The sequence below is a fragment of the Bos grunniens genome, chromosome 6, assembly GCF_055505025.1.
Source record: "Bos grunniens cultivar Pamir isolate PY7600 chromosome 6, Bosgru_T2T1.0, whole genome shotgun sequence".
NCBI classification, from domain to species: Eukaryota; Metazoa; Chordata; class Mammalia; order Artiodactyla; family Bovidae; genus Bos; species Bos grunniens.
Genome location: NC_141170.1, coordinates 80711582 through 80727003, shown reverse-complemented (window position 1 = coordinate 80727003; position 15422 = coordinate 80711582). Strand labels below are relative to the sequence as shown.

The window sequence follows — 15422 nt, the reverse complement described above, 5'->3', positions numbered from 1 at the left end:
GCATTGCCTCTGGGTTATCCTCAGCAGGGAGAAACTGATGAATACAAAGGGCTGGATGACTCACGGGCTGGGAAGCCGAGTGTGACAGAGAGCACGTGCTTTCTGCCTTGGTGGTCTTCCTCAGTGGCTAGAGCCCACTAGGGACTCAATAAATATTCTTTGCATTAATTTAGATATATTTTACAAATGCTGATGTCAAGCAAGTTTTGTGATTTCTTAGTCTGTTGATCACAAATATTGATGCCAGACACTATTTCTGGAAGGAATTACATCAGCATAACACAAAGTCCAAGGCAGTCTTTGGATAATCAACCGGCTACATTTTTTGTGTTAAGCACTAACATACCCTATAGATTATTTTAGGGGGCCAAATGATTTACTTTCCCAGTTAGGAACTTGATTAAAATGTGCCAGAATCAGGACCTTTCTCTCCCTATCAGTTGGTGATTCCCGTTTATTGCTTACATAATTTATCATTTTGCCTAGAGAAAAGACTTTGAATGCAGGGAAGCTTGTAACAGGTGTAGTGTATGTTCTTGTTTTTCCTAGTAGCAGATGGTGCTGAAAGAAGATCATCTCTGTGGGGCCATTACAGGATAATGCACAGGAATAAATAAGCACAACGATAGGTCTCAGCAAAGACAACCGGGTCTCAAGTTGGTCCCACATTTGGAAGTAGTGCGTGTACAATGAGCAGGTTTATCGGTAAGCTCAGAAAAGCTTATTTAAAACTCTAGTTCTTTCCTTTTTATTTTCCTCCATATAGAATTTCCTCCCACAAATCAAACCACTGTGCTTCTCACTTGAATTACAGGTAATGTATTAAAAAAGATCTAAATAAAGTGAAGTTCTTTGCAGCAGTGCTTTGTACTACAAAGGAAGAGGTAATTTTCCTTGGAGTTCCTCCCCAGCCCCCAACAACTTCTGTTTTTATTTTAATGGATTTGATGGGACCTGGTCTTTGATCTTGGCCTCTTAAAAACCAAAGGAGCAAAGGAAGGTTAATTCCAGCAATTCTCTCATAATGTATCTCTGCTATTCTGCTTGATGGACACTACATGAATATAATTTAACCTGTAGAGGACTGAGGATATAATTATTTTCTCTTGTACAAACACACTTTTTATCTTTCCTGAAAAAAAGGGCCCCGTGGATATCAATTATATGTATGTAATATATATATGTGTGTGTATATATATATATATATATATACACACACACACACACATAATGTCTTTTCAGTAGATACACTCCTATATTTCTCATATTTAAAAGCACATTTAAATTTGACAATGCCAGAGTGGTATTTCAGCAGGACCTAGGCTCATCTTTTCCCTTTCCTTGTTTAAATTTTATTTCTTAATATCTCAGCCTCAGCAGTATTTGAGGAATATTGTTCCCTTGGTCTAATGCAATTTTTTCCACATGATGTATTCTTAGCCTGTCCCTTATCTTTCCTTCACTTGCTGACACCACTGTTTAATCCATTTGGGGCTAAAATGTACTGAAAGCAAATATGTACTATTTTAACATTCTGCCTGATTCTTGTTCATTAGCAAGAGATTCTCTAGCAGATTGGTGAAATGGCCTTTACTCCTTTTAAGAAAAAAGAGCAGAGATTTCTGTTATGTCTTTGAAGGAAAAGGAAGTGCACAGATACAAGCTTATCAAAAATAATAACACCTCCCAAAGCATCTGAGTATGTATATGTGTGTATGTGTGCATGTGGGTTTATACATATAATCATGTATTCACAACTAGATTCATTTTTCTTATCCCTCAGTAGCATTATTATTTCTGCTTTCTGAAATCTCATTATATATCTAGATCAAGGACCTACTGAAGTGCTTCCTTTCCTATATTAAAAAACATATTTAATGTAAGTATTTAAAATGTGGCTTTTGTATGGCTAACATCTACATGAAAACAGGCATTTGAACTATGCTTAACCTCTGCAGTGCAAATGTCTGTGGGCCAGAGTGGGTTAATTTTTGATTGCTGTTGATTCTACTTGCATCCTCCGAACTGCAAGAAGCATGCATGAGAAAGAACAAAAACAGACTGGCTTTGTGATGTCACATGCATCTGCCTCTAAATTTTAGTATGGAACATAAATGTCAACAAGAATTGAAAGAGAAAACAGAAGAAAGATTGCTCTTAACTGGAATTATTCCATTTGAAAGCTCTAAATTAATCATCTCTTCCGTTTTTGTGATTTCTCAAACATGGAGTGCATGTATATGAGTGGTGATGGGATATGCACAATAAAAGGGGTCTCATAAAAATTGGCTATAGCTGAAGTAATCCTTTGTCATACCCCTAACCACAACTCCCAATTGGTGAAATTGCCAAGAAACAATAAGTAGGATATAAACAAAGTTAAGACAATGATCAGTCAGGGCCTTGTGTTTAATAATGCACACGTAGAGAAGGTAAAATTATAGTAATGCTGGTCATGTAGACCAAGCTTGGTAAACGAAAACAATACATTCTACAACTGAGAATCACACAAAGGAAAATCTCTGCTGTAGTTGGACAACTTAGTATTAGTTCCTTTTATTGTTTACCATGTCTAATTTGCCTTAGCTCCATTTTATAGGCAATATTTAATTACTAGTATTTTTAATTTGTCTTTTTTTAATATTATCATCTTACCTCAAGTGCAATTATCCATTCCAATCTAGTAGGAATAAATTTGCTCAGGAGTTACTGCAAGATAAACACTGCTTAGAAACCATAACTTTTCTATTGTATTTGTCTAGTTAATAAAGGGAGGCATTTTATTTTCCCCCAGTGACCACTTGTACTTTGTTCAGTAATTAAGGAAGTAAGTTGATGCTCCTACATTTTAGCCTTTCTATAACCTCTGCAGGTCTGTCCGGAATGCTGGAGCCAGTTGTATTCCGGTGTTGGGTAGTTAAGGAAAAGCCTGGGATGAAACCAGAGAGGATTCTAACAGTAATACCTTAAATTAATAATTTGATCAATATCAAATATGTTCTGCCCGAGAATAATCTACAGGCTGCTTTTAAGCACCTATGTTCAGGGTTTTCAAAAACAACTCTTCAGCTGCAATGGAATGCTTTAAAAACACACATGTCATCTCTGTATATTTTTATGTGTACATTTGTTCATAGGAGAGACTGCATTTTGCTGTCAGATGAGGTTTGAATCCTGGTTCTACTAATTAGTTGCATGATTTTAGGAGATTACATAGCCTCTTTACAACTTTGCTTTCCCATCTATAGAATGAAAATAGCAATATTGCTTACTTCATAGTATTAATGTGAGGGTAAGGTGAGGCGATACATATGAGGCATTATATGGTGCTAAATACATAATAAAAGTTCAATAAAATTTTAATTATTACTATTGTTAAAATATGTTTGAATATAGACTGTGTTGGACTATAAAGTTGCGATGCTGATTTTTGTTTTTGTTTTTGTTTTTAATTTTATTTATTTCTTTACTTGGCTGCACTGGGTTTTAGTTGTGGCACTTGGGTTTTTTTTTTTTTTTTTCTAATTTTATTTTATGATGCTGATTTTTAGATGAAGTTCGTGAAATCATTCTGCTTTCTTTTAATTATCAATACAAAGCAGTTACAAGCAGTGCTTGTCAAGTACACTTTCTTATTTTGTTCTACCCATGGTTCAAGTCTTCACCCAGATGTTTCCTCTTGATGGAAATTGCTCCTCACTCCACTCCCTCCAGCTGAGACCTTTTATTCTGTGTGGCACAGCACTCTGAATCTATCTCCATGACTGATTGGTCATTATATATGCATTATAATCATTGCTTTCCATGTCTTCTTCTCCAGAAGGCAAACTTCATGTCCTGTTTATCTTGGCAGCCAAACTGCCTTGTGCATATGTGGTCATAGCAAGAAATCAACAAAGATTTCTTGAATAAATAAATGAAATAGAAAATACTGTTGCTTATGTATGCAAATAGTGATCTTTTTAAATGATGTCTTTCCTATATTATTTTGCCCTTATATTATCTTTAACCATGTTTTTTTTTGTTTTTATTTAAGTCATCTTCAGAACTTGGGACACATCATGCAGCATTTAGGAGAATTACATGTCATTTCACTTAATCCCCCACAATTTCATGACATACTTATTTAACTGGGTGGGGAAGCAAACTTTTCTGAAACCATTACGTTTTTAACTGTTTTATGTATGTTGACATGCCAGTTGTTAAGGCTAAAATGAAAAGAGACTAGAGAAAATAATGTGAAAGCAAAATCGTCATCCAGAAAAAGATTGTTTATGGAGTTCGATTTGCTATTTACCAATAGCACAGGTGCCAGAACTCCAGATCAGACCCATGGACACATTTGCTATCTCAAGGCAAAATCCAGCTACATCCCTTCCTGTGATTAGGGCTAGGGCTAGGTTTGGTTAGTTGGCTTATCAACATCTGAGGCTCTGAGTGATCATGTACTTTCTCAGGATTGCACACACAGCATGGGATATTTGTGATTCAAGCCAAGACCTTTCTGACTAGTCAGAATGCAAGCTTTCCCTGCACAACATCTTCAGGGTTGAGGTCACCCCATCACTTGTTGGTGTGGTCAGTTTGACCACTCCCCCAATGTGCTTGACTGGCCACTGTCTGAAGAACCCATACAATGCTGATGCATCACCAAGCCTGACCCCAGAGGACATAGCCCTACAGAAGAAGCTCTGCTATCTTGAGTGGGAAGGTCAGCAGGGGGTAGAAGCAGGGTTGGATAAAGGGGCAGCAGTTGTGGAGCTGCCAGAGGTACTAACCTAAAAAGGGGCAAACATGTTGAATAAATAAGCAAAATATAATATTTCCCCTCTTGTCAAGATAGACAATAAGCTGTGTGTGTTTAATTGTGTACACATATATGTGTATGTTTATCATGATCTGTCTTCTCAGATTCATATATAATAGTGATGACTTAAAGTCTAGAGACTTCAAAATTCTAAAACTAAAAAGGCACACTTAATGCCATTTATTGGGATCAGAGTTCTATGTTATTATCTAAATTTCAAACCCTTAAATACACATCCTTAGAAGTTTCCCAATTTTTACCTTCCAAACAAGTTTAAAAGGTGGAAAGAGAACAAGAATTACACAAAAATGAGAAATGTTTCCTGCCTCAGCTCCATTTCTCCCTGGCGATGGCTGCTTTGGCTGTGGTGGTAAATACATTTCTTCATATAATTTAATTAAAATAAGTTTCTCCTGCTTCCACCAAATAATTAAACAATTGGCTTTTTGGCACTTTATCCTTGGCATGTATGTCGTTGGTGGTGTTGAACATGATGGGTTGGCTGGCGTTAAGACTTGAGGATCAGGTTGATAACTTTTGTCAGTGCTATGGGCACATTATTTTTTTCTGCTCACCCCCTCCCACTCTGTGCTGTATCATACACTGCCCCCCTTCCTGATCCTTAATTTCTTATAAGCAACTCTACTCTTGCCTGATTGGGAGGACTCATCACAGGCATGAAGACAGGGGAACACCCTGTGTCACTATATTGTCCCTGTATAAACTTGGATTTCTTTGGTACTGTTATTTTACCAAATTCTGCATATACCTTTAAACTTAATAAGATACTTTTTTTTTTTTTGGCTAGAATTTTAAGCTTATTCTTTATCTTAAAAAAGATCCTACATGCCACTTACAAGTAATTAAACATAGAATGTTTTATCTTCACAAAAGACCTGCAGGGTCTTTCCCCCAGTATAAATGTCCACATGCTGTTGATGCTGAAGTCCCTGGAAAGCCTAGAGTCTCATAAAATGTGGCTCAAATTAGGTAATTACTTAAGTCCTCTCTGTTCCAAACAATACATGAAACCAAGAAAAAGAAATGATTTGTTTTAACCAGAGATAAGCCTTTAATGCGTGTACACATTAAGATTTGAAAGATTAACCTCTCTGAAAGTTCAAAAAAGAAAAAAAAAAAAAAAACTAATGGTAACTGATTAGATATCTCAACTGCAGGGAGAAAAACAAATGCTTATGGGTAGATTTTATGTGATTTAACTTTGATTGTTTGTACTTTAGATTTCCTTAAATAACTCACCAAGAACTGTTGAAAACACCCTCTGTTTTCCAGAGAAAATTTCTTAGTTTGTAGAAGGGCTTGATAGATCCCTAACATATTGTAAGTGATATTTTGTGTGATAGCAAAAATATGTGAAACTCTTATTAGATACATTATATTTTGAAAATTAGTTGTAAATAAAGAATGATGACTCCTCAACTGCTATTTTACTTTTATAGAGATAATGGTAATGACTATCATATTAAGAGCTAAAGTGCAGTACTTTGGACTTAGCAATAAGTTTACTTTTTTGCTTTTATTTAGTGTGCCTTCATTTAACATTCATTCACCTCTGCTATGGACGAGGCATATGGAACACAGAGATGATTGGGGCATGGCCCATACGCCCAGATTGCTTATGAATCCAGCGCAGGAGAGAAGAAAAATATCCAAATAACTAGAACAGGAGGCAGTGCTTCATAAGCATACCAGGAGAGGTACTGGGGTTGTGGGCAAGTTTGGAGCTCTAAGAGACCTTATTTGTTTGGGAGGATTTTGGAAGGCTTCTTGGAGATGGTGGACTTAGAACAAGGTAACAAAATAAGGGCAAGTCCTTGTCAGAGGCAGAAGAACAGAAAGAGATAGGAGGGTATCTCATGCAGGGGAAATGGTAAGAACCAAAGAAAGACTTTGTGGGGTAGTGTCTGAGGCCCCAGAACGTCTACATTTGACTAGCATAAGAGACATGTGGAGAAGATTGGGCGAAACGTCTGAAAGTATAGATCAGTTCCTGATCATGAAGGAACTTGACCACATGGATAAGGGGTTTGGAATTTGTTCTGAGGGTATAATCACAGGAAGTGCCTACTCAGAAGAGGGACAGGATCAGCCATGCCTCGGGAAAATTCCTCTGGTAGTATATGCAGACCTCCCATTGACGTTGGGATAAAGTTTCAAATCCTTAACACAGTCTATGAGCCCCTGCGTAATCCAGCCCCTTCTGCCTCTCCAGCCTGTTCTTTCCAGGAGAGTACTAGACCTGCCTAGGTTCTCTTAGCCTGTGGGTGGGTGGGTACCAAGCTGTTTCCTGCTTCTCCCACACCTCCTCTGCAACCAGTCAGCATTTCTTTCACAACTTCGTTAAAAGTCATATCGTCAGGGAAAACATCGCTGACCACCAAGCATCTTTCCTTTTTCTTTGTATTTATCACTTATCCTAGTGTTGGAATTAATAATTACTGTGTCTCTTTGCCTATTACAGATGAGAAATTTAAGCTCAGAAAGGTTTTCTTCCCCTCCTCGCAACAGAAGAGCAAAGAAGGAGGAGAGCAGACTAGGGATTTAAGAAGTATTTACCCCAGAATAAAGAGAAATATTTCAAGGGTTTAGTTGATTTTATGCAATGACTTCCTGTTTGTAATCCTTGGATAAGTAAATATATATTTGTCCTCTTCTGTAATATAATAACTGTGTATTGTCACCCTGCTTATTTAACTTCTATGCACAGTATGTCATGTGAAATGCCAGGCTGGATGAATCACAAACTGGCATCAAGTTTACCAGGAGAAATATCAACCTCAGATATGCAGATGGCACCACTCGAATAGCAGAAAGTGAAGAGGAACTAAAGAGCCTCTTGATGAGGGTGAAAGAGGAGAGTGAAAAAGCTGACTTAAAACTCAACATTCAAAAAACCAAGATCATGGCATCCAGTCCCATCACTTCATGTCAAATAGATGGAGAAAAAGTGGAAACAGTGACAGATTTTCTTTTCTTGCACTCCAAAAACACTGTGTATGGTGACTGCAGTCATGAAATTAAAAAAGACTCTTGCTCCTTGGAAGGAAAGCTATGACCAACCTAAACAGCATATTAAAAAACAGAGATATCACTTTGCTGACAAAGGTCCATATAGTCAAGGCTATGGTTTTTCCAGTAGTCATGTATGGTTATGAGAAGTTGGACCATAAAGAATGCTGAGTGCTGAAAAATTAATGCTTTTGAACTGTGGTGCTGGAGAAAACTCTTGAGAATCCTTAAGACAGCAAGGTGATCAAACCAGTCAATCCTAAAGGAAATCAACCCTAACTATTCATTGGAAGGACTGATGCTAAGGCTCCAGTGCTTTGGCCACCTGATTCAAAGAGCCAACTTATCAGAAAAGACCCTGATGCTGAGAAAGATTGAGGGTAGGAGAAGAAGGGGGTGAGATAAGATGAAATGGTTGGATGGTATCATGGACACAATGAAGAGGATTTTGAGCAAACTCAGGGAGACAGTGAAGGACACGGAAGCCTGGCATGCTGCAGTCCATGGGATGGCAGAGAGTTGGACAAACTTAGTGACTGAACAATAACAACATAATAACTAACTCTTATAGGGGTTTATAATTTTTATATCCACATGAATGTGATCTTTGTATCTCACTTGACCTCATAACAATCCTGGAAAGTGCAGAACTGATGTTACCCAGTTCTACAGATAGTGCAGTCCAGGGCAGAGAGGTGATTGGCCCAAGGGCATGGCTATTCCATGAGACTGGGACTTTGTCCCCTTTAACTTTGAATTTTGGTCTTTTTGATTGAGTTATTTTCCCTTTCAATAGGATATTATGAAGAGATGTTAATATAAGTACAAAAATGCTGTGTAATATGTAGCATAAATATGAATTAATGTATGGAGAAATGGCGGGAGAGCAGAGAGCTGACTAAAAGAATGAAGTGAAGTCACATTAGGGCATTGACACACTTCCAACTTGTTAGAGAGCAACATTTCTTTAAGTCAATTTGAAAAATTGGCTAGGAAAAAGGTATTTAAATCCTGCCTAAATGACCTCAATTTCTGTTCCAATAAATTACTGGTCTTCTTTGCAATTAGTCATCCAGCTTGTCAACCATATGAGCAGAGGATTTATTTTCTGTTCAGGCAGTTCTGCTGAGCAGATGGGCAGGCTGCCATAGTAGACCCTGGCTGTGCTTCCAGGTAATATGGGGGGTGGGTGCGGGTGGAGGGGAGGGAGGCAGAAGCTAAGATTATCATCTGGAGAAATTTTCTTATTGTTCAGTCAGCTCTGAGATGATATCCAGGCTTTGTTCTAAAATCTAGTTTTAGATGTGTTGTTTGGAAGTTAAGAGATTTTCTTCCTATTGTTATGCTGACTCAAGGCCAGCTGGGCAGAGGGGAAACCAGAATGTGTGCAGGTTTAGTCCTCGAAAGCATTGATGGAGTGTTGCTTAGTTCATCATCTGCGAGGTGGGATCTTGAGTGGCAGCCAGATTTAATTACTTGGAGGTCACTGGAAGGTGCTGTGATCTGAAGCTGGAGAGGAGCTATAGATCAGAGCCTGGGGAAGCAGAGAAACAGGAGACCACACTGTAGGAGGAAGTGGACGTGGGTAAAGACTGATCCTGCCAGAGGATGTTGCTTTTGCCCTAGCTTATGTCACTGGATTGTTGCAGAGATGTGCCCTCTTGCCCACTGGACAAGTATCTATGCTGCCCACTGGACAACAACACAGTCAAGATTTCAATTTGGCCTTTCCTTTTAGATTAACACAATAAAGTCCTAACAGGTCTGCCTGTTTGTACCCTTGCTTTGCTTCAGGGATATCTCAATATGGATTTCTTTGTTCAAAACCCTTAGATGACTTCTCTTTTTATTCAGAGTAATAGCCAAAGTCCTTAAGATATTTACCTTCCTGGCCCTTATAGGATCTAATCATCCATTGTTTCTCTTACCTGCCTCATTGGCCCTGGTCCTACGGGCATCTTTGTAGCTTCTCAAATACACCAGGCATATTCCCACTCCAGGGCCTTTGCACTTACTCTTCTCTGGCCTTAGATCCTCTTCTGCCCTGCATGAGTCTCTTTTATTACCTTCACAGCTTTGTGAGCAATTGCCTTATCAGAGAGTCCTTTCCTGATTACCCTACTTAAAAGTGCACCTCTTACCTCACCATCCTTCTTTTGTGCTTTATTTTCTAACATCCTTTATTTAACGAGTTTATTATCTGCTCTTCACTAATACAGAGTTCCATCAGGAAAAGGAATTATGTCTGTTTAAAAAATTTTTAATTTGTTAACTCTTGTGTCTCCAGTGCTTAGAACCATGCAAGACCTATAGTACACATTTAATTGCTATTCAAGAAATAAATAACTATATTGGGCTGGGTTCTTTCTTTCTTTTTTTTTTTTTCACGCATCCAGCCACCTATCCAATCATTTCTGACCCAGTCACTCATCACTTCCTCTGATACTGCTTTCCCCTTTGTTCATTATTGTCCAATTTCACTTACATTCTTTTTGCTTCCTGATCTGTCCAAATTGGTTCACTCCTGAAAGCCTTTGTACATGCCCTTTCTTTTGCCTGGAAAGTTTTTCCTCCAGATCATCCATGTCACTCAGATCTCAGCCCAAATGTCACCTCCGTAAAGAAGTCTTCCCTGTCCTCCATCCCAATGACCTTGTTTACTATCTTCTTACCCTATTTTGGTATCATGTTTGAGATTAAATATGACTACTTAAAATTATCTTGCTTATGTATTTTTTTGTTTACTCCTTCTGTCTTGTCTCCTGGTAGAATGTAAGTTCTGTTAGAGCAGAGGTCCTGGTGGTTTTGTTTCTCAATGTATACACAGTACCTAGACCAAAGCCTGGAGCATGTTGGGGTACTTAATAAATATTTGTTGGTTGTATAATTAAGATTACATCTCCTGGAATTAAACTATCTGTATTGAAACCTCTGAGTGTGCACACACATGCACGCACACACACACACACACACATTGAACCTCAGTTTCATCATTGACTCTCCCTATGATTACCTTTCTGTGTCTAAGTTTCTTATCTGTATATGGGTATTGTAATAGTAAATCTCTCATGTGGATAATGATAGTAATACTAATAGTGATAACTACCATTACTGAGCAGAAACTACAGACCGAGCACTGTTTTAAACTCTGCTGCTGCTGCTGCTAAGTCACTTCAGTCGTGTCCGACTCTATGCGACCCCATAGACGGCAGCCCAACAGGCTCCTCTGTCCCTGGGATTCTCCAGGCAAGAACACTGGAGTGGGTTGCCATTTCCTTCTCCAATGCATGAAAGTGAAAAGTGAAAGTGAAATAGCTCAGTCCTGCCCAACTCTTAGCGACCCCATGGACTGCAGCCTACCAGGCTCCTCCGTCCATGGAATTTTCCAGGCAGGAGTACTGGAGTGGGTTGCCGTTGCCTTCTCCGGTTTTAAACTCTACCTATATTTAATTATTTAATTCTCATTGCAATTCTGTGAAGTTGGCACTATTTTAATTCACATATTTCACATGACCCAAGTATTGGAAAAGCAAATAACATGTAGTTACAAATAGGTTGAAAGGGATTGAAGCCAAGGAAGTTTGACTCAGAACTTGTGCTTTTACATTTACTATTACCATGTTTGGAACATAATAATCACTTAATAAACATCAGCCATTATATCTATGTAACATTTGTAAATGAATACACAGTGAATTTTGTTATTTCCCAAAGATATCAGCTGTGAAACCAGCAGCTTCATATTATATTCCAGAAAAAGCATGGGGCAATTCACCCTGGTGTTAAAATATATTCAAAAATATAAATCCATTGTTACATAGGGAGTAATTAAAATACATGAAAAGGAATATATTTTATTTAATTTGACCATAAAATTTATTGAAGATGTAACATGTGCTGTATTATACTGGCAACTGACATCTGTTAAAACAAGCTTCCAGAATGCCAGTTTGGCTTAGGTAATTTTGTGAAAGAGGTTCCATATCTGTGTTCTGGATAATTCCCCAATAAAAATATCTTGGCAAACTATAGCACACAGGATTTCAGCTTTGCTTTTGAATAGTTAAAATTGAACTCCAAACCTCAAATGTCAAAGGAATGCTGTGTATTTTTTTGTTCTCTATTGTTCTGTAATTTTCATTATGAGTATTTGCATACTTGTCAGTATTTATTAAGCTGCAATATTTTCTGAGAAAAGGTATTATATGTTCTTATAGTTCATACTGTATTTATGGTGGAGCCTTGCATTTTGTGTAGGGAGTTAAAAACTTTTAACCACTCATAGATAACCATTGTTACCTTGTGCATATTTGGGCTTTATAATTCATATTCAGGGAAACTGTTTTTCCTGGAATTAGAAGATGACATTGAATGATTAAGTATATATACATGTCAGCTCTGACTTATAGGAGACACAGTATCTCTGTTCAAATGGAAGATTTGTGTTTAGACCTTCTATAAGGGCAGTTGGTGTGCACAGTGAAGGCATTTAGATAATAACAGGATATTAGAGCTGGAAAGAACGTTGGGACCCTATAATCTAATTTTTTCCTTTTATAGATGTGAAAACTGAAAACTAGTGATGTCTCTAAAATAACACAGCTAGTTAGTACCAGAACTGAAGTTAGGGCACCAGGACTAGAGCTAGAACTAGGTGTTCCAATTCCTGCTTTAGTCAGAAGGAAGAGATAATATGCTGAAGGAATTTTGCTTTCCTATTGTAGACAGCACAACTTAGCAAATCTAGATCTAAATAGTTAATGTGTCCATTTGATTATCTGTGTGAAAAACAAATGCTTTTAGCAAAATATTCATGAGACTTTGAATCTGTTAAGGGTCTGTAGTGAGTAGATATATATATGTATCTTAATTTCACCAAAATAATAAATTTCTCTGATTGAAATAGTACCCATTCATTTAGAAATTAATAATATACCAAAAAGCATGAGCACAAAATGAGTTACCCACCATTTTACCACTCTTAGACAAGTATTGTTAATTTATGGATATTTGGTTTTTGTAATTCATGTCATGAGTATGTATACATATATGTGTGTAATACAATTATACACAGTATAGGTTATATATAAACAAATTACACATTAATATATATCAATATATATCAATATAAGCATAATATGTAATAGATAATATTCTATTGTTAGGTATATATAATTAATATTTGCTTAGTTAGGATCATATGAAACATTATTTCAAAATTTAAAAATGTGCTGGAGAATGTTCTCTCTTTTCTCATCTTTGAAGTGGGTTTTTTTTTTGTTTGTTTTGGCTGCACCCAAACAGGAATCAAACCCATGCTCCCAGTATTGGAAGTCTGGAGTTTTAACCACTGGACCTCCAGGGAGATCTTTCTCCTTGAGTTTCTTTAAACTTTAGAATTACTTCACTGATATAAAACTACCTGTCTAAGCATAATAATTGAGGGGGGGCATAGATATTAAACTATTAACTTAACTTCTTAAAAATAGAGATTTATTTAGTATTTCTGTTTCTTCTTGAATCATTTTTGGTATATGATAGTTTTCAAATATATTGGCCTAGATTTATTCATGATATTCTAGTTTTGGAATGTTTTGTCTCTAGTTTCACCCCATTTTCTTTCTTAATATCTGTTTTTTGTCTGCTTTATGTTTAGTTTTTGATCAAGCTTATCAGATGAAAGTCCAGTTTTATCAGATATCTCAAAGCCTTGTGCCACCCATACCTTATTGCCCCAGCTGCTGGAAGTAACTTCAGCTACAGCCACCTAGCCCAAGGCCACACACTTATCCTGGGACAGCTCACATACAAAATCTGATTAAGGAGTAGAAGGCCAGTTGTTTTGGTCCAATGGGACAATTTTAATGGGTCATGTTAGCCTCAGAGCTCCTCATGGAGTCTACTGATGTTCTCTAGCTTGTATTGCAAACCATCTCCCTGCTCTGTTCCCTCTCCCTCTCTTCCATAGTTGTTAATCCCAAGAACACTTCCTAATAAACATCCTGAATGCTAAACTCTATCTCAGAATCAGCTTCTGGAAGAATGTAAACTTTAGTGTTTGGTACCAGGAGTGGACCAAAAAACTGACAATAAGATGGAGCTTTGCAGTTGTTTCATTCACTGCCCATTGGGCAGTGAGGATCCCATCACTTGGTGGCAAGAAGAACACAGCAAGCCCCTGGCAGAAGTTATGGTCTAGTCATGAAAACTTTCATTGCTGGTGATCCAGGATATTTTCTAGAAGGCAGTGTCCTAACTAGTGTGAAGTTTTAGCCTTTTGTAAACTGTGATGGAAATGGCAACCCACTCCAGTGTTCTTGCCTGGAGAATCCCAGGGATGGGGGAGCCTGGGGGGCTGCCGTCTATGGGGTTGCACAGGGTTGGACACGACTGAAGTGACTTAGCAGCAGCAGCAGCAGCAAACTGTGATGGAAATCATTAGTAAAAAGACAGTGGGATTGGATGGCTATTTCTATGTTCATTGAAGTTCTAGAAAAAGATAATGAAAGACAGAAAATGAGTAACAGGCAATTAAAAGTCAAATGTGAAAGACTGAGGACCTCTTTGGGAAACTTTGAAAAGGATTGTATCTCTTGTAATGGGAGGGGAGAGAAAGCTGAAGAACAGGGACTCCATCAAAGAATATTTGACCTCCAAGGAGTGGTTATACTTCCCATCAAGGCATATCTGCCACACCAAGGTCAGGGCCCTAGCTGGGGAAGAATGAGTAAAGGTAAGACAACATTAAAAGAAAAAGATCAAGAACCACAGTAAAGGATAGGCTGAACAAACAGGTAGTCAGTTGTAGGGGAAGTGTTATTAGAGGTGTAGCCAATTAATCAATCAAAGTATGTTAGTTTTGTAGCTTTTGTAAGGTTTATAATTTGTTGTGATTTCTTTTTTTAATTTACAGTTTGTTGAGATTTCTTTTTTAAATTTATAATTTGTTTTGATTTCTTTTCTCCACCTAAATAAATATGTTCACTTTGTACTAAAAAAAAAAGAGAGAAAACAAAAAGCAAGAGACTGAATGTGTAATTTCACAAAACAGGAAACAAGAACAACTCTTAAATATGTGTAAAACTCATTGGTAATCAGAGAAATGCAAATTAAAAACAAAACTAGATGACATATTTTATATTTTAAATCTAAGAGTTGACAATAAAAAATGTGTGACAGTAATTATTGATGAGAATATTAAAGGCCAGGCACTTTTAGTTATGGTAGATAGGAATATAAATTGATACAACTTCAGAAAGTGATTTAGGATTATTTACTTCAAGATGAATATGGTGCAGATTCTATGGTGGCCCCCAAAGTTCCCTTCCTTGGAGTGTGAGCAGGACCTGCTTCAATAGAATATGGCAAAAGTGATAGGATGTCACTCTTGTGAACATAAAAATTCTGACTTCCATGTTAGCAGATGCTGAGTATTGCTGGCTTTGGTGATGCAAGCTGCATTGTGAGGTGCCTTATGTTGAAGCCCACATAACAAGCAGCTAAGGGTGGACAGACAGCAAAGTTCATATCTACAGACATGAATCTGATGAAATTCACAAACACAGTGTTTAACAAGGCAGGCAAG

The 15422-nt window shown here is 37.5% G+C and overlaps 1 long non-coding RNA gene across 8 annotated transcripts in view; it reads left to right on the top strand.

Annotated features, from left to right (window-relative positions):
- The window catches only part of LOC147370916 (uncharacterized), a 432430-nt gene that overhangs the window by 101283 nt on the left and 315725 nt on the right, over positions 1-15422 (top strand). The window contains exons 3-4 of one of the 8 annotated variants that reach the window (XR_015165612.1): positions 6353-6525; positions 7290-7409. The exons of 6 other annotated variants lie outside the window; for them this stretch is intronic. This is a non-coding gene — a long non-coding RNA (uncharacterized LOC147370916). Of the gene's footprint in view, positions 1-552; positions 641-6352; positions 6526-7289; positions 7410-15422 lie in introns of those variants that run through there. One more of the 8 variants, XR_015165616.1, reaches the window with a different exon arrangement.